This window comes from Lutra lutra, chromosome 4 (genome assembly GCF_902655055.1).
Source record: "Lutra lutra chromosome 4, mLutLut1.2, whole genome shotgun sequence".
In the NCBI taxonomy this organism is placed as follows: domain Eukaryota; kingdom Metazoa; phylum Chordata; class Mammalia; order Carnivora; family Mustelidae; genus Lutra; species Lutra lutra.
This window is the reverse complement of record NC_062281.1, coordinates 43,956,557-43,983,998: the sequence shown is the minus strand read 5'-3', so window position 1 is coordinate 43,983,998 and position 27,442 is coordinate 43,956,557. Positions and strand designations below refer to the sequence as shown.

Sequence of the window (27,442 nt, the reverse complement as noted above, 5' to 3'; positions counted from 1 at the left end):
ATAGAATCACTTGCTTTGTTACATGGTGAGAAGACAGAGCAACAGAATGCTAGCACCTTTCATTAAGTGCTTCATGTTGATTTGTTTCTTAATTTTAAGAATTGCATTTAAATTTTTACTAAACCTACCTTAGGCAAACACTCAAGCAAGGAAAGAATGACGTTTGTGCAATGAACATGAAAAGCATTCCTTATAAAAAAGATAGAGAGAAGCGATAACCAACAAAAAATTCCCATATCCTTCACTTTACACTTTTAACTCTGAGTATCATTACAAAGACTAAGGGAATAATAAAAGATGTGTAATAATCTGAATGGATAAAATCAATTAAAGGTATTCATGTTCTATGTAATTAAAGAGAGAGAGAGTGATAATTTTTTGAATTAAAGATTGAAGTTTAGGGACGCCTGGGTGGCTCAGTTGGTTAAGCGGCTGCCTTCGGCTCAGGTCATGACCCTAGCGTCCTGGGATCGAGTCCCACATCGGGCTCCTTGCTCGGCAGGGAGCCTGCTTCTCCCTCTGCCTCTGCCTGCCTCTCTGTCTGCCTGTGCGCTCTCCCTCTGTCCCTGACAAATAAATAAATAAAATCTTAAAAAAAAAAAAAAGATTGAAGTTTAAAGGGTTTACTCAGAAAAACAGATAATCTCTGGAAATAAACTATACTAATAATGGTTTATTTCAAAGATTTAGCAATATGCTAGTCTTCATGATGTTAAAATAGTTTAATTGTAAGTGCTGAAAGACAGGAAATAAAATTTTTTTTAAAGATTTACTTTATTACTTTATTTATTTATTTGAGAGAGACAGAACGACCAAGGGGTGAGGGATAGAGGAGAAGAGGGAGACGGACAAGCAGACTCCATGCTGAGCACAAAGCCCACAAAGGGCTCTATCCTACCATCCTGAGATCATGAGCTGAGCCCAAATCTAGAGTCCAATGCTTAACCAACTGAGCCACCCAGGTGCCCCAAGCAATAAAAACTTTTAAATAAAAATGTTGATTTCAATTATTAAAAAGAAAAAATATACAAGTCTGACAATCATAAATTGCATAAAATTTCATATTCAAGATAAATAGTGGGGTTTGCTTTAATTTGACAAGCAGGATGTATAAATTATCTCTACATAAATCAGCAATCACATTTATTCACAATAAATCAATATATTTACTACAAAAACACCCTTCTTTATGAAAAAACGTGTATGTGTGGGTGCATATACAGAATAAATATGTACAAAGACTTTATGTGTGTACAAGCATAGATATTCACTCTAGTGTTATCATGCACCCAAATAGCTCCATGTATTAAGTTTAAGTATAAAATAAAATTAATTTTCAATTAAATTATTTTTAAAAACCTTACCAAACTATGTCCACAGAAATGTCCAGCAGCTTTTATTAAAAACAGAAGCAAAGAACAGAAAATTAAAAAGAAAAATATATATCTGATATTAAATAACATAACTATTAAAACAAAACAAAACAAAACAAAAAACCCTTAACTTCCCAGTGAAAAAGATGCTCTGGGCAGAAAGAAAATGACTAAAATACCAAAATACAAAGTTAGAAAATGGTTTGTTTAATAAAATAGGCTAACTCTTAATAAAAATCTGCTATACTTCCTAGAATACTTTGATGATATGAAAACGATGAGTAAATTATTTTTCAAGTGTGATGCATCTAGGAAAAAGATCAGTGAAACAAAAAGAGTAATATCATCACAGCATACAAACAGAAAATTCACATATAGAAGGAAAAAATCACAGTTTACATTGCATTCATGTTTAAAATCAAACATCACTTTTTCACATTCTGAAGATTCCCCCCCCCCCCCCAAATATGGAAAGAAAAACAAGCCAGGGCTTTAATATAATATTTTTTTCCAACCTGGAACAGCTGCAAAAAACAAATCTTGCTGGAGATAAGCTTGGTTATAAATATCAACATTCCCTTTAAATAAGGGAGTCCAGTTTTCATACCATCTGCCTCTTTCTAAAAGGGAAAAAAATATGAAAATCATAAACTAGGACATCCTCTTTCAAATAAGGCATTTAAAAATGAATGTAGTAAAAAGGCTATGAACTCTTCTGAGCCCTGCCTTTAAACTTGCCCTGTTTAGCTCAGATCAGGAAATGGGATTTCATGAAAGTAAGCAACTCTTAATCTATGAATAAATATCTAAAGCAATTAATAAAGAAACAAACGTTCTCAAACTTTTTCACATTTATTGGCCATAATCATAATTTCCGATAGGACCATATTTCTCCTTAATGCATCATACTCCTTACTGTTCATTTTTTAATTACACTTGTCACTTTCGTTACCTCTACTTTTTTCCAAAACCTTTTTACAGCCTGTGCCAAAGACTTTCGTTATCTCTTCTATACAAAAATCTAGTTACTAACAGAACTGGACTTTTCTTTTAATACAGATTCTATCCTCTGCAAAAATCTTTCCAATGTCTTTCTCAACACACTGGTCTTATATGTGAGTTTGGATTTTATCTTAAAACTGTCTTTCTTCTTTTGCCCTTAATTATTTTTCATTCTTTGTTAATGACCTTGTGATTGAACATTTTAATTTTTCACTGTACCACATCATTACTACTTCAATAATGAAGTCCATAAACCGTATCCATTATTTAACTCCTTAAAGCATTTATAAGAGAGAATTAATGAAAGATAGCCTACCAAATAAAGCAGTGCAGAGTGGTCTACTGGAGATGCATACATAAAGGAAGATCCTGTATAGGATACTAAGATCACTTAAGAGAAAGTAGAAGAAACCCAAGACAGAGAGAAATAGCGTGCTCTATTTTAACAATATATGTAAATGTTTAGTCAATTTCTGGAATTACAGCAGTAGGATTCTGAAAACCTACTGTAACAAAGGCACCTAGGAAGCCCTGACATAATTCATTCCCATATTTATTCTCTCCATTCCTCTTTTTCTCATACACATATAAAGACACACTGATATAGCTGAACAAAAAGAGCAAAATTGAATCTTTAATCATGAGCATTTCCTGTTATTTTAAGGTACTAAGACTACACTTAACTGTGTCCTTCATAGGAAAAATATGTCCAAAGACTTTTTTTAATTCACTTTCATTCCATGTTAGCCATAGACCACCCAGATCTTTAATTACACAAAACAAAGTTCTTTTACAAATGACAAAAGACAATTAATTGCTTTCTTGGAATGCTGCATCTTCAGTGTATAAGAAGGGAGGAGAGGAAGAGATGTCTTCAAAATAATGGTCAATAATATTTAATCGCAAATTAATTATTTAACATAAATGACCATTTTATATCAATATTTCATCCTTTTCATGATTTGATGTAGGCACTACAAATGATGTGAACAATTAGATTATCAGTGTTGCAAAAGAAAAGTTATTTTACTTTAGATCTACCAACTATTTAAAAATATCAAAAAGGCTTTTTCATATTAAATGTAGTCTATTGTTTATTTTCTGAATTCCATCCACTAGAACATAGTACCACAAGAGTAGGGATCTTTGTTTTTATATATTAAGAATCCAAAACAAGGGGCGCCTGGGTGGCTCAGTGGGTTAAGCCGCTGCCTTCGGCTCAGGTCATGATCTCGGAGTCCTGGGATCGAGTCCCGCATCGGGCTCTCTACTCAGCAGGGAGCCTTCTTCCTCCTGTCTCTCTGCCTGCCTCTCTGCCTGCTTGTGATCTCTCTCTGTCAAATAAATAAATAAAATCTTAAAAAAAAAAAAAAAGGTTTAAAAAAAAAAAAAAAAAGAATCCAAAACAATTAGAAAATGGTGGCACACATGTTTTTGAGCAAACATTTTTCAGAAGACAGTTACATTAAGTTAAATCATCCATATTTTATGGTTCATTATCATAAACAATTAAAAATGCTTTGAGTTTTAAAATATTACTATAAATTCTCTAACTCTTATAGGAATATGAGACTGATAAAAGGTGGGTTAACTCTTCTCTATCTTAATTCACTTCCTTTCTGGTTCTATCACTTTTTAGTTGTTTACCAAGCTAAGCTCATTCACCATTTTTTAAATGGGCACAGTAAGAATACCTATCCCATACTGCTATTGTGAGCACTAAATTAAATAGCTAAATATATTAAGCACTTAACATGGTGCTTCTCACATAGTAAGTGTTCATTAAATATTATTAGTATCATTACATCATGCTGGTTTAATCAGTTACTCATTGCTGAGGGGCCACACAGTCCAAATGGCTTTTATAAACAAATAAACAAACAAAAACAATCTGAACTTGATGACCTTACATTCATTTAAAAAGTAAATGAGCTCCTTTATAGTTAAGGTTCTTAGAGTATAAGAATGATCTCAGAATATACTATTAACTTAATTACATATAAATTGTATACTTTTCTGCTACTATTTGGTCTCCTAACTATCCTCTACTATCAGCTAAGTGGCTTCAACAAAAGTATCTTTGGATTTACTTTTAAGATGCCAAATTACATATGCACTTTTTTTTTGAAGATTTTATTTATTTATTTGACAGAGAGAGATCACAAGTAGGCACTTTAACCCACTGAGCCACCCAGGTGCCCATTACTGTTAGCAAGTATTGGAAATTCTGGAGTAAGATAGTACCACTTTCATGCTTACAGTAGAAGTACTCAAAAATACTTTGGAGGGATGTCTGGGTGGCTCAGTTGGTAGAGCCACTGCCTTCAGCTCAGATCATGATCCTGGGGTCCTGGGATGGAGTCCCGCATCGGGCTCCTTGCTTGGCAGGGAGCCTGCTTCCTCCTCTCTCTCTGCCTGCCTCTCTGCCTGCTTGTGTGTACTCTCTCTCTCTGACAAATAAATAAAATCTTAAAAAAAAAAAATACTTTGGAAAATGGCAGGCTCCTAAACAAACAAACTAACTAACAAATAGGCTTAAACACTAGTCCCCAGTTTTAAAACTAATAACTGTTATCTCTAATCTTTGTCAAGAGTTCCTAATTACCCTCCAATCTAAGAAAAAAATCCTCTCAGGTCAACATTCCCATCAATTCTTTGTTATTCTCTCCTCAGGAGTTGTACTAAGTTGTACAAGTTTACATATATAAAATTTATATATCTAAAAAAAATTTTATATATCTATATCCATATGTATCTGTATTCCCACCACATGCATTGAGCAGGTCAGTATGGTTCTCTAGGGAAATAGTATGATATTAGATAAAACTGATTCTTTTTTTTTTTAAAGATTTTATTTATTTATTTGACAGACAGAGATCACATGTAGGCAGAGGCCGGCAGAGAGAGAGAGAGAGAGAGGAGGAAGCAGGCTCTCCACTGAGCAGAGAGCCCGATGTGGGGCTCGATCCCAGGAACTTGAGATCATGATCTGAGCCGAAGGCAGAGGCTTTAACCCACTGAGCCACCCAGGTGCCCCTAGATAAAACTGATTCTTTCATCAAGGTCTCAAAACTTCAATTTGCAATAATAAATGTAGCATCCTAAATATTTTCTTTTTTTTGGAGATTTATTTACCTATTCATTTGACACAAAGAGAGAGAGAGAGAGCACAAGCAGGAGTAGAGGCACAGGGAGAAGGAGAAGCAGGCTCCCAGCCGAGCAGGGAGCCCACTCTGGGGCTCCATCCCAGGACCCCAAGATCATGACCCAAGCCAAAGTCAGATGCTCAACTGACTGGGAGTCACCCAGGCATCCCAGCATCCCAAATATTTTAACCATGGTCCTAATATACATGGGAAACAAGAAACATGATTTTAGAATATCCTTTAAATCATAGAACTTTCCAAGCAATGTCTTCTAAAACCTTTAAGAAAAATATCACAGGTATTCCAATCATTTCTCGGTCTTCTTTAAAAAAATTAAACTTTACTGTCACATTTACTACTTTATTTGAAAGCATATCATAAAAGAATGATTTTATAAAAGCACTGGATAACTACCTCACTAGTTTTAGAAATTTGTATTCCTTCTGTTATGAAATAATTGGGTCCTTATTATCACATTAACCAAAATTTGGGGACTGGAACTAAATTGTATCTCTTGAGTCCCTCTAATGGAAGCTGCATACACAAAAGCTTTTTCAAGTGTATATTTTTAAATTATTACTGAATTCTAAACAATTTAAAGAAAAAGCAACCGAGCTTCCCAAAGCAATTTCTATAGTAAAGTGTATAATCTGATTTTTAACAAGTGCATAACACTTCCCAGCAACGTCTCTGCCTCAAGTTGGCTGTATGTCCCATTTGACTCAGTAGCCATTACAATTTGTAGGGCTCTCCTGAAGTCTTCCACCCACCTTCATTCTATTCTAGGCACATGAGCTGGTTTCCCAAGTCACAAAGAATATATAGATCACTAGGTAAGAATTGCTCACTTGCTAGCTTATTCTAACTTACTCTCTCATACACATTAAACACACATAAATCCACACATATGCTAAGGTACAAACACTGTTCATGCCGTTACCTCTACTATAATCTCAGTGGATGAAGTGTCCTGTCTTCCACCAAGGCTCCCCCTCTGCCCTGGAGTCCACCTCCATGTATATACACTTTTCCTGCCCTTTTACCTTTTGTTCCCCTCCTTTACCATTTTCTCTGTCATTGCCTTCATCTGCAGTCTCACCAGCATTATTGCGTTAGTATCATAATTGTTCTTACTGTCTCTGGTCTTGCTCCCCTCAAACCATCCCCCATACTGCTTCCAGAATAATCTTTTGTCAATTAAGTTTAATCAAGAAAATTCCCCTGAAGTATATTATATCCTTCAGTGTTTCCTTATGTGCTTCAGGATGGAGTTCTAATTCCATAGTTTGGTGTAATCAAACCCCCATTCTCCCCCCAATCTCTTTAACCTATCTTTATCCCACACCAACACTGTGCTCTAACTACTTTGAATTACGTACAGTTCCCTGAAATTACCACACTACATAACAGCTTACTGCCTTTGCCCATGCTCTTCCTTTCTCTGAAATACTTTCTCTTTACCTGGATATCTTATACTCCTTTAAAACAGTAGAAAAGTATAACAGTAGTCATTAATTCTACTCACATATCTTCCAATTTTCCTCTCCCTCTGGGTAGAGACGATATTGCACTTCACAGTCCCCCTTTTGAAATTTGTTTTGACCAATAAAACTCTAAATGCCAGTGCATAATTAACCCCTCTCTTCCCATTGCTGCATGTGGATCATGGAAGTATATGAGCTTTCCTACTAACAGATTTTAGACATGTAGTCTCTGTGAGAAATGAACATTTGTTGTGTTAGGACACTGTGAATTGGGCTTGTCTGTTCCTACAGCATAACCTAGGCTATTCCAGCTGATTAAAAAAAAAAAAAAATAGGTTACCTTTCTCAGGAAGGCTTCCATGAGCCCAACACAGTCTGACTCAAATGCTGTTTCTCCAAATGATGATAGCTTTGTATTCATACCTCATTACAACACAACACTGTAGTAAGATGGCTGCTATAACCATCCATCTCCCTTCAAACAGTCCTTAGAAGGGCAGGAACTGTGTTTTCCATCTCTGTATTGCAGAGGCAGCTTTTAGGCAAACAGGCTTGAGCAATGGAATATAGAAAAAGGCCCATCAAGAGCCTACCTCAAAATATCCATAGGCCCTAACTGAACAATAGGCTACTTACAATTAGGCACAGATAACCAAAAAGGAGAATTCCATAGGTGATTATACCGCCTCACCTTCCCCCTTTAAATAAACAGCCTCCACCCACCACCTCATGGCAGACAGCCTCTCCTCTACTATTCTGCCCACCTCTCTCCCTTGCAGTATATTCAATAAACTTCTGTCTCCTTTGTTCCGCCTCAGGTGAACTCTTTCACCCCCTGCACTACAGCTTCTACCTGATCGTCACCCCCCATCCAATGAAGAGATGCTCCATTTGGACACCACATGTAGGGTTACCAATTAGCACAAGTGCCTCACTCACGGTAAGTGAAACACTGAGACGTTTGCTAAGTTAACTGGTAATTCGTTCATTCACTTATCAAGAACCAAGAACTACTCTAGTTGCTAGAGATAGAGTAATACCAAAGCAAAAAAAAAAAAAAAAAAAAAAAGCCATCTGCCCTCATAGGACCTGATTTTCCTGTGAAGGATAATGACAATAAGCAAGACAAATAAGTATAAAATATATAGTTTATTATATAGCGATAAATGCTAAGTAGAAAATATAGAGCAGAGATATGTGGATGGTGACCAGGTGATCTTGTAATAAAGACCCAAAGGAAAGTAATCAATATGCTATACAGATATCTAGGGAAGAGTATTCAGTAGAGAGAACGGTATAAAAATCCTGAGGGGGAACATGCCTGGCATGTTCAAAGAACAACAAAGGAGCCAGTATGGTTGGGCAAGTGAGTGATTAGAGATGAAATTAGAGCAGTAACAAGGAACCATCTCTTGAAGAGGCCAGTTTAAGAGCTTTTAGCTTTTATCTTGAATGAAACAGAAAGCCATTGAAAAGTTCTGTGTGGAGGAAGAGGTGGAAGAGGATAGCAGAGGATGAGGTCAGAGATATAATGGGGCCCATATTCTTTGATTATATAACATATTTCCTCTCCCACAAAACAGGTGAAACACAGATACACCAATTAATCAAGAAAGGTTAAAAATGACATTGAATGACATTTTATGATGATCTCAATCTGCTTATTACTTACTATACAGAGACATTGATTATAATCCATATATAACTACCAAAATATAGTAATGTGCCAAAGTATCATAGTGTATCAAACATAAGAGAGATCAAGTACAAAGAGAGAGAGAGAGAGAGATCAAGTGCTTAAAGTAGAAGCAAATCCTAGTAGACAATAAAACTAAATGATTTAAAAAATCAGATATAGATTTATAGCTCTAGGGATCTTGCTCTCTTTATTTGGATTTGCCCAAATACAAAACAAATAAAAATAAAATCATCCTCCCATTGTAATACTGCCTTCTATAAAAACTACATTCCAAACTCAAGTTCATTGCCAGAAGCAAACAAACCAAACCAAAACAAAACAAAACAAAAAAAAAAAAAAAAAAAAAAAAAAAAACAAGTGAAAGAAAACAAACCACAAGTCAAAACACCTTTTGCCAAATGTTAAATCAAATAAACACACCTTGTGTTGTGTCCTTGATGCTGCCAAGTCTGAACTCTGGAGAGCTGCCAAGGGGTAAGACGTTTCCAAAGGCGAGATCTTTACCGAGGAAGCTGCGCTTGCATTCCTGGCAAATTCAATTCCAGATACCAATAACAATGCTCTTGGTTGCTTTTTCTTACTGGAATTCAAAGTAGAGTATATGGAAACATTATAAATGGATGATCTCCAGTGCCCTAATGCCTACAAAATAAAATCACTGTGGTAGCATTTTCTAAGAGGTGTTTCTTGGTTTGCTAAGTCTGTTACACATTCACTTGAATTAAGTTTCTCTGGTCAAATATACTCAGAAAATGTTGCATATCATGCTCTTTTTTCACAAAGCATACCTTCAAAAACAAGGCTCTGAGAAATCCTGTAATAGAAAAGCCTATTTAAATTTGCTTGACCCAATGTGTCTAAAATTTATTTAATTAAAGACCCCCTTTCCACTGTAATAAATAGTAACATTATTTCTGCAGATCACACTTTAAGAATGGTTCATTGTATAGTAATTATCTAAAAAGTAGTTAGAGATGTATTCACTATATTTTAGAATTGAATAGGAATATAAAGAGACCAATTTGAATTTGTTCTCTGTTAGTAATTTATACAGGGTCAACCTATAAAATAATTTTATTTAACCATAATTGCTTAAATATGTTACTTTCTAAACTAAATGCCCATTAAAAAGCAAGAAAGGAAACAATCAAATAATAGATGATTTATTCATTTTTGTTCGACAAATATTTACTGAATACCTATTATGTGCCAGGCACTGAACTTATCTCTAGTTTTATATTGCAATTGCCCTTATATAGATACTCTTATCTATGTAAGACAATGGTTCCAAACCATTGTCTCATAATAGTAACACCAACTCAAAATTTAACCCCAAGCATTTGAGAACACAAGTTTCACTAATTCTAATCATATCATTAAAAATAGCTTGCAACCTTTAGGCTGTTTTTAAATAGTGATAATAATCCAGCTCAAGCGTGATAATACAAAAGCATAGTCTTTTAAAAATGGTGCTGCAAAAGAATAAAATTGAAGTCTGACATGGGAAAGAAAGGCAAAAAGAAAAACTAAACTTCCTTACTACCTACAGCCCACTGCCAAGTCCTTGAAAAAGGCAGAGTGACATTCCTCTAAGGACTCAACTGCCTCGATGTTAATACTTTGCTAAGGGCTAAAGGCAATCTTAATCTGACCCTCAGGATCCTGCAAGTCTACTTTAACACATAAAAATCTCTTTGGAAACATCTTTTCTCTCTATCATCGCCTCCCCCTCCAAGATGCATGTTGGCAATCATCCCCCAAGCTTATTACCCACTGACAGACAATAATAAATGACCTCTTCCCAACAACAGCTAGTCCCCTCAAGGTCCTGGAAATCCAAAAAGGGATAACATTATCCCGAACCCCTCCTAACTTGAAAGTTGGTATATAATCAGCCACTCTTCATGACCCCAGTGCAGCCATTTCTGAAAACACAGTTCCTTATCCCTGTGCTTTAATGAAACCACCTTTTTGGACCAAAGACGTCTCAAGAATTCTTTCTTGGCTGTTAGCTCTGAACCTTAACATCTTTCCTACATCAAAGTCCTGTTTTACCATACACAAAATTTAACTTAAATGAATCACAGACCTAGAGGTAAATACTGAAATTATAAAAGGCTTAGAAGAAAATGGAGGAGTAAAACTTCATGACCTTGGGTTAGGCAATAGTTTCTTAGACATAACACCAAACATACAAGCAACAAAAGAAAAAATAGGTATATTGGACTTCATCAGAATTAAGAAAAACCTTTGTGCTCCAAAGTACATGACCAAGGAAGTGAAAAGACAACCCAGAGAACAGGAGAAAATATTTGCAAATCACATATCTGATATGGGTTTTATACCCAGAATGAAGAACTCCTACAATTCAACAGTAAAAAATGCAAATAATCCAAAATTTAGAAGGCAAAGGACTTAAATAGAGATTTCTTCAAAGAATAAAAACAAATTGCCAATAAGCACATGAAAAGACAGTAGATTTCATTCGTCACTAGGGAAATTCAAATCAAAACCACAGTGAGATACCACTTCACTAGACAGACAATAAGACGTGTTAGTGAGGATGTAGAGAAACTAGAATCTTCATACCCTGCTGGTGGAAAAGTAAAATGGTGCACAGCCATCTTCAAAATAGTTTGGTAGTTCCCCCCAAAATCATAGAGTAACCATATGACCCAGCATTTCCACTCCTAGGTATTTACCCAAGAGAAATGAAAACACATGTCCACATAAAAACTTGCACATAAATGTTCATAGCAGCATATTCTTCTAGCCAAGAAACAGATAAATAAAATGTGATATAACCATTCCATAGAGTATTATTCCACCAAAAAAGGAATGAAATATTGATACGTGTGACACCATGGGTGAACCTTGAAAACATTATTCTAAATGAAAGAAGCCAGTCACAAAAGTCCAGTTAATACATCATTCCTATTGTTCTCTTTATATGAAATGTCCAGAATGAGAAAATCTATAGAGACAGAAAACAGGTTAACAGTTAGGTAAGGCTGGGAGTGAGAGCAGAAGAGATGGGGCATGACTGATAATGGGTACAGGGTTTCTTTCTTGAGGTTATGAAAATATTCTAAAATTACATAGTGGTGATGGTTGTACAGCTTTGTGAATATGCTACAAAACTTCTGAATTGTACATTTTAAAATAATAAATTTAATGGTTGTAAACTACATCTCAATAAGGTTATTAAAATAAAAGAATTATAATAATATATATCTGTAGTCCTTATCTAAAATGTTTGGGCCAGTTGTGTCTTAAAGGTTTTTAGATTACAGAGAGGTAATATGTCTCATTTACTGTAATTACAAAACAATCTTAGAGGAATGTAGGGACAGCATATTAATACTTCATAGCAGAATCTTATCACTATTGACAATGACTAGAAAAGTAAACACTACATAAATGGTTCCATGTCATTTTAAATACTGTTTTGTCTCAACTGAGTTTATGTAATACTTGGGGAAAAATTTATTTTGCAAAACCTTTTTCTTTAAATAAGTTTTGGGTTTTGAAAATGTGAATAATGGGTATTGGACCCTTATTAATGATGATGATTAATATTAGCAACAATAATCATATCAGCAGTTTCCATTTACTGTGCATTACATGTCACATGAATTATCAGAAAGAAATTCTCATAACATTCCTGTGGGACAAGTACAATTAACTCCAACTGGTAAAGCTGAGTTTCCTAACAATTAAGTGACTTTTCTAAGCACACACAGTTAACAAAGAAAAGGGCACAGATTTGAATGCAAATCTATCTAATCATAGAGCATACTCACTTTCCTCTACAATGAAGACTATGTTCAGATCATCCCTCTGAAATATAGACTTCAAATCTATAAAATGGAGTAAAGAACTCATATATATCAGAGATTATTGTAAGAATGAAATGAGATCATTTTTATGAAAACAATGTGGCAAATATAAAAGTCTATATAAATGTGAGAAAATATTACCTGGAATACAATTTTTATTATATATCTAAATCAATGTTTAAAGTGAGATACAGTTTTAGTCCAATTCTTTAGAGGCATTCAAAATACACTAATTTTATTTGAAGAAACACTAAGCATTAAACATTGTTTTTTAAATATCTAAGAAAAGAAAATCCAAATGTGTTAAAGTGGTCCATAACTAAACGTCTATCTCAAGTTTTTATAAGCCATATATAACACTGGTGCAGTGTGCAAACATATATATTGTGTTTGGTCTTAAAGTAGTTCTGTGTACCCAGGAGAGGCCAGACAGATTATATTTTTTACATTATAGGTAACTTCTTAATCTTTTGAAATCTTAAAATTATTTCAGTTTATTTAATAGTCTGCTCACAAAATTTATGTACCATTTAAGTTTCTACGATAATTAGAGGATTATCTATATATCCTCCCTCAAGGAAAATGTTGTTATAAATACGACATGCGAGGGTATATCCCAATGCAACTTCTGTTCCATGATGGTATATTCATAGCATTAAAAAAATTTAGGGAGTGCTATATTTGAAAATTTAATAACCATTATTCTAAAATACCGATCCAATCACATGGGCTTTACAGTATAAAAATCTAAAATGGATCCTCACTGCCTATAAGATGAAAATTGCTTTGTATGGCATATAAAACAGCCATCTCGGCCTGGGCCAGCAGGTCTTTATTGCCTCCACTCCAGCCACTTTTCTGTGTTCCAGCCACTGAATTTCTTTCAATTCCCATCTATGTGATCCTATTGACAGCTTAGTAGCTTTACAAATCTTGTTCTCTTTGCCTTGATGTTACTTTAGCCCCAGCCTTACCTACCTTAAATTCACAGGCATCCTTCAAAACCTTTCAAAGCCACTCCCCCTATATAATTCACCTATGTCCGACAAACAGATCTTTGCTGATTAACTGATTGATACGTAACTTAATACAGTACATGCTTATCTCTATAAGTACACAGATTTTTGGTATACATAAAGTATTACTATTTCTTACAATACTGCAATAATTAACTGAAAGTCTTTGGAAATGAAATTCTAAAATCTTTACATGAGTATGCTTCATTTATGGCACAGAGATGAAAAAAAGAAATTTTGTATGATTAAATATAAAGAATAATAGACTTATTTTTAACCCCAGTCCATATAAGACCAAGAAAAGTGGGGGCGGAGAGGGGGGAGTAGAACACTGCAAAGCAATTACTAAGTAAATTTGGGTACCTTGAAATAAAAAGAAAATTCCAATCTTATACACTAAAGTTTATAGTTTAGGGCAAGAGTTGCAAACTTTTCCTATAAAACACCAGATCATAAATTTTTAGGCTTTGAAGTTTGAGGGAAAATCAAATTATAACTGTGTCGCATCAATTTGTAGTGCTCTGAGCAATACAAAGCAACATACCCACACATTTGCTTATCTGCTGCAACTACTCAACACTGCAGTTTAAGCACCACATACAATATGTAAACATATGTGTAGGTGTGTCCCAATAAAACTTTATTTGTAAACAAAATTTAAAATCCATGTTTACACCACAAAATATTGTTTGTTTTTTCCAACCATTTAAAAGCAAAAACTAGGGGCGCCTGGGTGGCTCAGTGGGTTGGGCCGCTGCCTTTGGCTCAGGTCATTATCTCAGGGTCCTGGGATCGAGTCCCGCATCGGGCTCTCTGCTTGGCGGGAAGCCTGCTTCCCTCTCTCTCTCTCTGCCTGCCTCTCTGTCTGCTTGTGATCTCTCTCTGTCAAATCAATAAATAAAATCTTTAAAAAAAAATAAATAAATAAATAAAAAATAAAAGCAAAAACTATTCTTAGTTCACGGGTCATAAAAAACAGCAGTGATCCAGATTTGGGTAGCCCATGGATCATAGTCAGCTGATGAATGTTTAAGTATATATTTTTTCTGAGTAAACAGATCCCCTCCCAGAGCCTCCAGAAAGGAATGCAACCCTAGTGATACCTTGATTTCAGCCCATTGAGAACTATGTCAGACTTCTGAACTACACAGATCTATAAGATAATGAATTTGTGGGGATTTTGGGGGTTTTGGGGGGGTTTTTTGGTTTTGTTTTTTTTTTTAAGATTTCATGTATTTATTTGACAGAAATCACAAGTAGGCAGAGAGGCAGGCAGAGAGAGAGAGAAGGGGAAGCAGGCTCCCCGCTGAGCAGAGAGCCCAATGTGGGGCTTGATCCCAGGACCCGGAGATCATGATCTGAGCCGAAGGCAGAGGTTTAACCACTGAGCCACCCAGGTGCCCCGAATTTGTGCTTTTTAAAGTCACTAAGTTTGTGGCAGTTTGTTAAAGCAAGAATATAAATTAATACAGTTCTCATTTTTAGTTTCTTCCTCATCTTTTCGTTTTACCTTTTTTATCTTTCTACTGTCACTTAATCATTGTCTGTCCTTTTTATATGGAGTTCTCCTATCCATAGAGGCCATGAATTCTTGTATTAGATGTCAAAGAATTTCCTCAAATGTTCTTCTGTAGCTTAAAATTCTTGATTTTCACAGGTATTTCACTGAATCTTATGATTAACTCTTCCTTGGATTTGTGGGGGTTTTTTATTCTACTCTATTCATTTCAAATGCTAAATCTATCCAGAATATTTTGGCATTGGATGAGACTATACAGATCATTTCTACCTAGTCGAGTCTTTTCCAAATGTATATATATGTATGTATGGGGGTAGGGTGGAGATGTTGAGGAGAGGAGAGGAGGCAGAGAATGGACACCTAGGAAATGACAAAATGGAATCAGAAACTGGTTCTTTTTAAAATTATACTTTTCCATCCTTAAAAAAATCTGATATGCCCCTGCCCAGAGAGATTCAGTGCTATACTGAACCACTGTGAATAATGAGAATGTATTATAATGTTCAAGCACATTCTTCATAAAAATGGAAGAACCTCATAAATCTTCAACTGTATATATTCAGTTATAAGGAACTTGATGCCTGAAACATTATAAACCACCCCCCACTCCACCCAAAATAATGTTTCTACTGCTGGAGTTAAGCCAAAACCTTTCAGTCCAGTGTACCTTCTATCTAGTGTAGATATAAACTATAATCCACAAGTAGGACTTTGTCACAGGTACCCATATAATTTATGATTCTACATCCTAGAATATTCGAATATTTTTAATATCTATGACAAAATGTTTTTTCGGTTTAACGATCTTCCTTTTCTCTTTGCCAAAATTTTAAGTTGATCAGTCTAATTGGTCTGCTAATTTTGCAACTGTATCACTATATAATACTCCTTTTTTAAAAAAACATTTTCTTTATTTATTTGAAAGAGTGAGAGAAGCACAAGAAGGGAGAAGGTCAGACAGAGAAGCAGACTGCCCATGGAGGTGGAAGCCCGACACAGGACTTGATCCCATAACTCTGGGATCATGACCTGAGCCGAAGGCAGTCGCTTAACCAACTGAGCCACCCAGGCATCCACTACATAATACTTCTATAGAAGAACTAAGCATCTTTTTAATCCTGTTGTCATTCTCCATGTTCAGTGGCTTGAAAACCATGAAACTGATAAGATCCTCTCACTTATGCAACTGTCTCCACCTTCTGATTCAACAAAACAGAATTTGTTAAACCTCTGAGTACAGAGTATTTATCTTTCTATTGTTTAACATTCCCAAATTAGGAGTCTAAGAAATCATTTTTTCTTTTTCATGAAACTGTATACCTATTTCACTCTGTTGTTACAAAGATACTTAACAGGTATGGATGTAAGAGGTGTGAAAAGAATTAGCTCTAGGAATCTATGATCCTTATTTGTTCAGTTAGATATGTCTTGAGGATATCAAATATTATAAAATATGCATCACTACTTTCCATTAATATTGTTTTGGACATTCTGGGAGAATACCAAAAAATGACAATTTCTAAGCAATATTTTTATTAAAACCTTCACACTTAGAGCTAAATCTATTGATATCAAAAATATGAATACAGAGGAACAAAGACTCGGGAGAAATCTGGCCTAGCCTCATGTTTCCATGTGGAGGAACTTCACTGAACAGTGGTTCTCAAAGGAAGTATTTCTGGCATTGGAGGGGAGGAAGAAAATTCTTCATTGAGCTGTACCTCTATATTACACAGGGTCCCAAAAGCCAGGAGCTTTTAAACAGATAGTAATAATTTAAAAACACCTCTGCGTATTTCAAATGACCCAAAGGGATCACCCAGGGTAGAAAATCAGAACACTAGGTTAACAGTCCTGGCCTCAGATCCCACTCCCTACTTGCGGCTTCCCAAGAGGAGAGTTATCTGATTGATGACTGAAATCCATTGGTCCATATTACTCCAATGGGTAGATAGTAACTACTGCAAATCTGTAAATACTAGAGGTTTTCCTTCTTTTACTTCACTCTCCTCCCTGGGCCATGCCTATCAGTAATTCTGGGTAAGTGCATCTTTTCTGCAAACTGAAATTTTCTCTCACTGAAGTCTAGGTTCTGAGAAAAGAAGCGGAGGTAGAAAGGGACAGGAAGTACTAGTATTCATTTCTATTCTCCTATTGAAATTATTATGCCCAATCAGCTATTTAGTAATGAAGCTGATATTGTAAACTCCACCTGTTAACAAACTCAAGAGAGAAAAAAAGCTATTATTTATTGAGGCCCTAAAAACTTTAATTTCATTAGAATGCTTTCTCTAATCCATTTGTCTTTATACCAGCTTCTCCACCAGAAATGGAGTTAAGAAAGGATAATCAAATACTGAACAATTCAAATGAAATTATAAATGCTAATAAAGAAAACAAGTGCTCCTATATACTCTTATGTTTATTACAAAAGCAATATATATTTTCTTTTTCCAGTGTTTTCCCTAATGATAATATCTACTACAGATGTCCACTTTATTGATAAACCTCGATAAGAAAATTCAGCAAACAAAGTAACCTCATTTATAGCCTTTTATTTAAATATAGAAATCAAGAAAAGAGCCACAGTGGAACCAACCACAATATTTTTTAGCCACAAGAAATTAAAATAGTACAAAAGATGACTCACTTAAGTTGTAGAAAGGAGTCTAGGAGTCAGGTTATGGTATTCAAGTGGCATATGCTAAACATAATCAGTTTTTCTTTGTCCAAAATGGACTTTGATAGAAGAGAAAGTTTATGTATTTAATGTTAATCTCAAAAATACCAATTCACATTTTCTCAAAATATTTGACAATAATTTCTCTTTCCACTGGCGTAAGTACAAGAATATCCTTTAAGAGAATGATCAAAAGGTATTTGAAAAAAATTACAGCTTACATGGTTTTGAAATGACAGCAACAATCTATTGGTAGTTCCTGTTTATTAAATAGTTTTAAAAAAGAAAGGATTGGCTTAAGATTCTGAATTAAACTATGGTAAATGCATTGTGGAAGAAAGGAAAAAGACCCAATTCTTTTCCCAACTATATACTCACTCTCTCTTTGAGATGAGGCAAGGGGGAGAGTAATTTCCTTATCCCTCAAGAACTTGATCCAAAATAGGATCTTAATCCAGGACCACTTAGGCTTCCAACTGTGTCTTTCTCTAAGGGGAGAGTCAACAGCTTTCCTTGGCTTCTCAAAGTGGTATATGGCACCAAAGAGGTCATTCATCTTTGGATTAGAAGGTAATCTTTCCCAATCCTTTCAGGCTATGTGTATACTTTGAAAAACCAGTGATGGTTTTTCAAGTAAGGGGGGAGAGGGATGTCACACAAAACATTTAAAGTGCTATGTAACCAGAACTATTACAGAATCATTAACATAAAGGAGGGAACTACAGACCCAGAGTAGTTCCAATGATAAGTCACAAAGGAAGTCTGAAAATATTTAAGCTGAATAATCATACTTCTGTGTTTACAAATTCAGATTATACAGACAAAAAGATAAAATGTAATCAGTAACATTTTATATCTGTGTAGATCATTAATAATACTTTCATAATCAATTATCCCTTCTTACTCTTTAGGAACAAAGGGCACAGAAGCCCCACTTTATAGATGAGAAAAGTTATGAAAGTTATTGCCCAAGGACAGTATTTCCTAACCCTGCCTGTTTTCTGACTTATAGGTCAAGGTTCTCCCCAGTGTTATCAAGCAGTACAAGCTTCCTTCTTGGGGATTTATACAGTAAACCTAGAAGAAGGAAGTAAAAGCAGATTTTTAGCTCCTTTTGTGTTTTCTCTCTGGAATGTTTGTTCTGCTGAATCATTTGGGGCCAAGTGGTATGAGCAAAGAGATCTGAAGTGGTTTTCTGTGGTTACCATCTTACAGTTAATCATTGAAGGTGGGTCAGTGAAGCCAAGGGGCTTTACATAAAGCTTAATATTACCCACTCTCCACAGAAGACATGGAGATCATGTATTGAAGCCTGTCCAAAAATGAATAGCCTCAACTTCCTGAGCTGCTCATTGTGCTCAAACGGGCACCAGTGAGAAAAAGAATTCTAGGTGGAAAAGACTAGATCTCCTATCCACCTTTCCCTAGCCATCCACATGGACACCAACACTTTGTGGGTTCAGGGATTCACCAAGAACCAAGCAAAGATCCTCTCCCCATCCCACTCCGGCGCCCCCCTCCTCCGTGCAAATAAAGCCACCTCACGCTGCCTGTTTTGGTCTGCAGATGCTTATTAAGAAAGAAAGGCGGGGAAAGTACGGAGAAGGGTAATACTAGGGAGGGACGCCAGACAACTACTGAGCGGGAGAGCTAGACAGTAAAATAAACGAACGCTAATTAACTGACAGCACAAGGGAGCCAATCCCTAGCCAAGTGAGAGGTCGGTCTCGGGAGGTGGGCGGGACTAAAATTTCCAGGGCCCAGTGCCCCAGCCGGACACGCTGGCAGGGCGGGAACCGCGCGTTCCTTAGCAACAGCGGCGGCCACGCCCACCCCGCACCCCAACACCAGACCCGCCATCCCCACCCCCACCGCGAGCGTCCGGTTAGCCAGAAGGGGTCCTTAAGTTATTACCGTACCTACTGGGTTTCCCGGGCTTCGGGTTCCCCCTCTTCCAGAGCCTCCCTCCACACGGCCCACCCAAGTGCCGCTCTCAGGGGCGGAACTACCATCTCCTAAACGCTTTGGGGGCTCGCTAAGGCCGTGCGCCCGCTTTCAGTCCCTGACCCCAAGCTTCCCTGGCAGGGCCTCCCCAGCCCCCTCGCCCTCGCCGGACACACACCTCAGCTCAGCCAAGGCAAGGGCCGACAAACTTCGGGTCTAGCTGGAAATGTTGCTGTCCACGGTCCTGTCACTCAGAGGCAGGGGCGGGACGAGCCGGCCGCACACCCCTAATCCCAACGGGCGGTACGAAAAGAGGCGGGGCTCGGAGGAAAAGGACGCGACCAGTCCCCAGCCCGCGCTCGGATTGGTCAGTCTCTCTCCCGCCTGTGCGCGGATCTCGGACGCCTAGGAGCCCGCCCTGCGGCCTCTTCTTCCTCCAGCATGGAGTTCCGAACTCCAATACTTGATTTACGAGGTGACCCCAGAAATTAGAAATAAGGACTATAACTCGTTTGAGAAATATAAAACACGAGAGTACGTTCTTTTGATTGTTGAAGGCTTCTCACCTAATACACACATTCCCCATCCCCACTCTCCGGGAAGCATACCTTGGAGGAAGGAAGCATGAACTATCTCTGAAAACAACGTTGTTTGCAGATTGAAGTTTTTCACAGATTAATTAATCTAGGAAAAGTGATTCCTGAATCATGAGCAACAATAAAACTTTGGAGGTATGTCCAGGTATTCAGTTTTCACGTCTACGAAATGGGAATGAAATACTAAGCTAATATTTTTGGAAAGCATTTAACAGTTGAATGATTTATACCTTATAATCCCGTACTCCTCTCAACACCCAACAGAGCTGTTATTATCCAAGGCCTATGAGCAATGAAACAGGCTCAGATAGGTTACATTTATTCAATCATTCAACAAATGAAAAAGTGCCTGTAGTCATTATTTTTTACTGTGGCGAATTGAATTTAAAATTCTTTCTTAAAATTAGGCAATTTCCAATTTAATTTTTCAATTTTTCCCTTGCTCTAGTGTAAGTCATTTTCCTGTAGGCCAGCCCATCCTAGTTTCCAAAAAAAAAAAAAAAGCCCTTGAGAAGGGAAATAGCACACAGAATAAAGAAGGACTGAGACAAGTATAAATAAACTAACTAGAAGGTCTCTGAAATCTCTCAGGATATCAGGACCAGGAATTTAATCCAAAATGTAATTTTATTTTCTTTTCTCCTAAATCATTTGCTGGTCTCCAGTTCCTCTCCTAGAAATAAAGGTAGAGTTAAATGAGATTATCTTAATACTCTTAACCAGATTTGTATGCGTGTGGTTTTAAAATAGTGCAACTCTTTTTTCCTTCTATATTAAACCAATACCCAGAAGTGTTTATCTTGTCCGGTACAGTAGTAATAATAACAGAAAAAACAAAACGGTATTTCTGGACAAGTGCTTTGAGATTCAATTAAAAATGTCCATTATACTATGATAAAATTGTTGGGATAAAAGACACATTCCAATTGCAAATGATTTTATTCTCTTGTCCTGCTGAATTTTCAAATTCTTCTGAAAGCTCACTAACTATAAATAACTCTCCACAAAATTTCTTGATTTGTATGACTCATGATCACCATTATGTTTCTTTAATCTTTTAAAAATATTTGTTTTAGACTAAAAAAAAAGAGCTATGATTGTATATTAATAAGTATGTTATATAAATAAATACTGTAAGATTTAAATAAAAGTGGTGAATTATTTATTTGAATCCTTTTTCAATTGCATATTCAAGTAAGTACAGCAAATGCATTTGTTTAAATATTCTCACGTATATAAGAGATTATACATTTAAATAAATGTATTGTATGCATGTAAATGTGTAATCATTGAAATAAACACAGCTGTATATTTCCCATATGTATAGCTCCAGATGTTTGAAGCATACATTCAAATTTATGGAACTCTACACCTTGGTATCTAGTTAAACACCCAGTAGAAATTACTGTGCTACATATACATAAGAATACATATCAAAACTCTGTCTGCAATGAGGAAATAAGGTTAGAACAATGAATAATGAGTCTCTGCCACTCAATTTCTTATCTTGAACATTTTCTTTTGAAATAGCTTGTCCTGGTGAGTTGTTCTGCAAGCACTTTACTATTTTATAAAATGAGCAGTAGCCAACTTACCCTATATGAGTAAGACTATTACAAAGTAGTTTCGCAAGTATTTATCCAAATAGTTAAACTCCAAAAAATAATTTTCTAGTTAACTTCTCCACTTTGGAGTAGGAGAGTCTCATGTTATCCATGCTTCAGTTGTTTATTTTTTAACTTATGCTTCTGCTCCAATACTTGGAACATATATAATTTGTAATTTCCCCATAGGCACCAATATACATTAGAAGAAATTATGAAGTACAAACTAACCTAATATGAAATAAAATGTATCTTAGGGATATTGAACAAGAAGTCAGTGACTAATGTAAAATTAAAGCATCCATATGTATGTTATGAATATGCTTATTTCTTTTTTTTTTTTAGTTTTATTTTATAATTTTTTTTCAGTGTTCCAAGATTCATTGTTTATGCACCACACTCAGTGCTCCATGCAGTATGTGCCTTCTGTAATACCCACCACCAGGTTTACCCAACCCCCCACGCTCCTCCCCTCTGAAACCTTCAGTTTGTTTCTCAGAGTTCTTTACCATGTAATGACAGGCATGCTACATTTAAATTTGTGATAAGTTGAAATGCAAATTAGAATCTAATAATTATATGTGCTAACACTTTGGTCTAGATGAATATGCATATAGCTTGAAATTTGGGGGTACCAATTGGATCATTTGCAGAAATTACGATTCTGTCAAAATATATGAAATTCACTGGGTATATTAAAATAAGAAATATAATATCAAATTATTTAATGTTTTTAAGCAGTCCTTTGCCTTAAATTTTTAAGTTTAAATATCCAAATTAGCTCTCGTGGTAACTGGAAAATGACTGTGTAATAGGTCAAATATGCATATTACTCTTTCTGTTCAGTCATCTTAGAATATAAGGAGGCATTTAGGGTGAATTTTGTTTAAAACATGTGAAGAAATTATTTTTCATGTGAATTCTTTTAAGAAATCCCTGTGATCCCCAAAGTCTGTGCCTGAAAATATTGGTTTTAGCCCATAGTACTATATTGAAACCACTTAATAAAACCTTGAAAATGGATATGCTTTTCTTAAGGAAAAACTTCCTTTGCAAAATTCAGAAAATTAATAATCAAAAAAAATTTTTTCATTAATTTGTATAATATTTGAAATTATAGCTATATAGCACATATATAGAATGAACTCCCTGGGAAGAACTGACATACATTATTAAATACATATTTCTGTATTTGTTTGATTTTTGATTACTTCAATGCAAGATTGTCTCTGAAATCTGAAATAAAATTATATCTCAAAATATTCTTCAGATGATACAAGAATTATTTCATGTGCATGGAAGAAAGATGGATCACATATTACAAATATTTTGAGGATATAATTTCAAACGTATAGCTGCTAGCTATTTCTTTAACTGGCAAATGACATGTAGATAAAAGGTAGCCAGTTGAAAATGTTCAGATTTACTTTTTTTTTCAGTTTATTGAAATTTAATCGAATGTGATAATGACTGTAAACATTCTAAAAACAAGATAGTTTACAAATAATTCACTGACAGCATTTTTTTTTTCTCATCTTAAGTGTACACATAATAGTAACGACCTTTTTTCAGTTGATAGCCCCCTTATAATTCAGGAGGTGAATCATTAATCAAAACTGCTTTGATCTCATGCCCCCTCACTCTCAAAACAAGGCTTCTGAATTCCTCACATCCAGAGAATGGAGCAAATGAAGGTTTCATAGTTTTCACTGCTACAGGACAGAATTGAGGCACAGCATCTCAATGTACTCTTGTCACTCACCATTGCTAAGACTTATCAATATTATATTTATTTAATATCACACTGATAACAGCAATCTTCCTATGCTCCCCCTATATCTTAACCCCCAGCTTCTCTAACTCAAGTATTCCAGAGCCCACTTACCAATACTTAACATGTTCTTTTGCTTATTGTCATTCATCACTTTTTATTGTACTTTATACATAATTTACCTATTTGCTAGATGATCTACTTATTATCTTTCTCTACCTCAAGAATGTGAATTGCTCAAGGGTAGAGATCCTGTCAGTTTTTAACTTATGTATGCCAAGTGCTGAGATCAGTGCCAAGCACCTAATGTACACTCAAGAAATTTTTGATTAAATTAATTGTTCTGTATAGCTGTGATTAATTTAGTTCCATGTAATATTCTAATGTATGAATATGCCACAATCTCTTCTTCTATTGTAGGGCTTTGGGGCTCTTTCTAGGTTTGTTCTATAATAAATAAGGTGGTTATAAACCGTCTTATGTAAGTTTCCTGGTGTAGATTTTATAAGACTTTCTCTTTGGTTTATGACTATGAGTAGCATCACAGATTTGTAAAGCATGGCACATTCTAAATGAAAATATAATACTAAATTTTTTCCCCAAGGTGTTGTACTATTTTGCCCTCCTAACAAGTATTTGTGAGATTCAAATGTATTGATCTTTCCAGAAAACCAAATTTCGATTTTGTTAACTTTCTCATATTTGCTTTCTATTTCAACAATTTCTGTTTTTCTTCATTATTTCTTTTTTCTACCAACTTAATTTTATTCTTCTATATACTTAGTAGAAAGTAAGATCATTGATTTAAATTGTTATCCTTTAAAATTGTAGGCATTTAAAGCTAGGAAATTACTTCTAAAGACTGCTTTAGTAATAGCCCATAAATTTTGACATGTTGTGTTTTAATTAGCATTCATGTGAAAATATTTTTAAATTTCTGTGAGTTTTATCATTGGGTTATTTATTTTGAATGTGTTTCTTGAGTCCAAGTATTTGGGGGTTTTCCAAATATCTTATTTATTATTGACATTTAATTTAATTCCATTGTTGCTAAAGAACATACTCTAAGATTTCAAACTTCTGAAAATTACTGAATAAAATTACTATAAAAACTTATTTTATAGCTGGCCATATGGTTTATCTCAATGATTGTTCCCAGTGTACTTGAGCAGAATGTGTTTTCTGCAATTGTTTGATGTAGTGTTCTATAATTTTTGAATTAATAATATGTATCCTTAAATTATTGCTAAGATTCATCAGTATTATATCCATACAGTATTATATATTTAAGAGTGATCCCTCTATCCCCCTCCTTCACACTGTCCCTAGTTTTCTCCTCTCCTCCAAGCACCCGAGAGCTGGAGTTCACAATTGCACATTTCGCACACATTCCCATTCATACATCACACTTCGCAGATGCCAGAACCTTATGACAGTATAATTCTATTCATCTGCTCCCACTTCATCTTTAGTATTATTGTTATATATGTTTCTTTTAAATACATTATAAAACCTCAACTTAAAATGTATTTGCTTTTGACCTAAATAGTTAGCTTTTTTTAAAGAAAACAAAGAGAATTGTCTTTTATATTTACTCATGTATTTACCATCTCTAGCACTTTTCTTTTCTATGTCACCAATAATATCAATTCCCTTTGTATTATAGAATTAGTAGTTTTTTCTATCCTCTACAACTTTCAAGTTTACTTTCACACAAAGTATGAGATTATAAATGATTGTTATTGCACACATATATATGTGCATATACTTCAAATAAGAATGAATACAAATAAACACATACATATGCATATATTCATTTTTTTTGCATTTTTTTTAATTTTATTTTTTATAAACATATAATATATTTTTATCCCCAGGGGTACAGGTCTGTGAATCGCCAGGTCGACACACTTCACAGAACTCACCATAGCACATACCCTCCCCAATGTCCATAATCCCACCCCCCCTCCCAACCTCCCTCTCCCCATGAACCCTCAGTTTGTTTTGTGAAATTAAGAGTCACTTATGGTTTGTCTCCCTCCAAATTCCATCTTGTTTCATTTACTCTTCTCCTACCCCCTTAACCCCCCATGTTGCATCTCCTCTCCCTCATATCAGGGAGATCATATGATAGTTGTCTTTCTCCGATTGACTTATTTCCCTAAGCATGATAGCCTCTAGTTCCATCCACGTCGTCGCAAATGGCAAGATTTCATTTCTTTTGATGGCTGCATAGTATTCCATTGTGTATATATACCACATCTTCTTTATCCATTCGTCTGTTGATGGACATCTAGGTTCTTTCCATAGTTTGGCTATTGTAGACATTGCTGCTATAAACATTCGGGTGCACGTGCCCCTTCGGATCACTACGTTTGTATCTTTAGGGTAAATACCCAGCAGTGCAATTGCTGGGTCATAGGGTAGTTCTATTTTCAACATTTTGAGGAACCTCCATGCTGTTTTCCAGAGTGGTTGCACCAGCTTGCATTCCCACCAACAGTGTAGGAGGGTTCTCCTTTCTCCGCATCCTCGCCAGCATCTGTCATTTCCTGACTTGTTAATTTTAGCCATTCTGACTGGTGTGAGGTGATATCTCATTGTGGTTTTGATTTGTATTTCCCTGATGCCAAGTGATGTGGAGCACTTTTTCATGTGTCTGTTGGCCATCTGGATGTCATCTTTGCAGAAATGTCTGTTCATGTCCTCTGCCCATTTCTTGATTGGATTATTTGTTCTTTGGGTGTTGAGTTTGCTAAGTTCTTTATAGATTTTGGACACTAACCCTTTATCTGATATGTCATTTGCAAATATCTTCTCCCATTCTGTCAGTTGTCTTCTGGTTTTCTTAACTGTTTCCTTTGCTGTGCAAAAGCTTTTGATCTTGATAAAATCCCAATAGTTCATTTTTGCCCTTGCTTCCCTTGTCTTTGGCGAAGTTCCTAGGAAGATGTTGCTGCAGCTGAGGTCGAAGAGGTTGCTGCCTGTGTTCTCCTCAAGGATTTTGATGGATTCCTTTCTCACATTGAGATCCTTCATCCATTTTGAGTCTATTTTCGTATGTGGTGTAAGAAAATGATCCAATTTCATTTTTCTGAATGTGGCTGTCCAATTTTCCCAACACCATTTATTGAAGAGGCTGTCTTTTTTCCATTGGACATTCTTTCCTGCTTTGTCGAAGATTAGTTGACCATAGAGTTGAGGGTCTATTTCTGGGCTCTCTATTCTGTTCCATTGATCTATGTGTCTGTTTTTGTGCCAGTACCATGCTGTCTTGATGATGACAGCTTTGTAATAGAGCTTGAAGTCCGGAATTGTGATGCCATCAACGTTGGCTTTCTTTTTCAATATTCCTTAGGCTATTCGAGGTCTTTTCTGGTTCCATATAAATTTTAGGATTATTTGTTCCATTTCTTTGAAAAAAATGGATGGTACTTTGATAGGAATTGCATTAAATGTGTAGATTGCTTTAGGTAGCATAGACATTTTCACAATATTTATTCTTCCAATCCAGGAGCATGGAACATTTTTTCCATTTCTTTGTGTCTTCCTCAATTTCTTTCATGAGTACTTTATCGTTTTCTGTGTATAGATTCTTAGTCTCTTTGGCTAGGTTTATTCCTAGGTATCTTATAGTTTTGGGTGCAATTGTAAAAGGGATTGACTCCTTAATTTCTCTTTCTTCTGTCTTGTTGTTGGTGTAGAGAAATGCAACTGATTTCTGTGCATTGATTTTATATCCTGACACTTGACTGAATTCCTGTACAAG

General features: G+C 35.5%; 1 protein-coding gene across 5 annotated transcripts in view; it reads right to left on the bottom strand.

Moving 5' to 3' along the window:
- The window catches only part of TRIQK (triple QxxK/R motif containing), a 100,710-nt gene extending 80,703 nt beyond the window's left edge, over positions 1-20,007 (bottom strand). For 2 of the 5 annotated variants that reach the window (XM_047727741.1, XM_047727743.1), the window contains exons 1-3: positions 19,881-20,007; positions 12,508-12,564; positions 9,125-9,284 (exon numbers count right to left, since the gene is read on the bottom strand). The gene's annotated coding sequence lies outside the window, so the exon portion shown is untranslated. The remainder of the gene's footprint in view (positions 1-9,124; positions 9,285-12,507; positions 12,565-19,880) is intronic. The other 3 variants (XM_047727738.1, XM_047727746.1, XM_047727745.1) reach the window with 2 other exon arrangements.
- Positions 20,008-27,442: the final 7,435 nt, after the last annotated feature.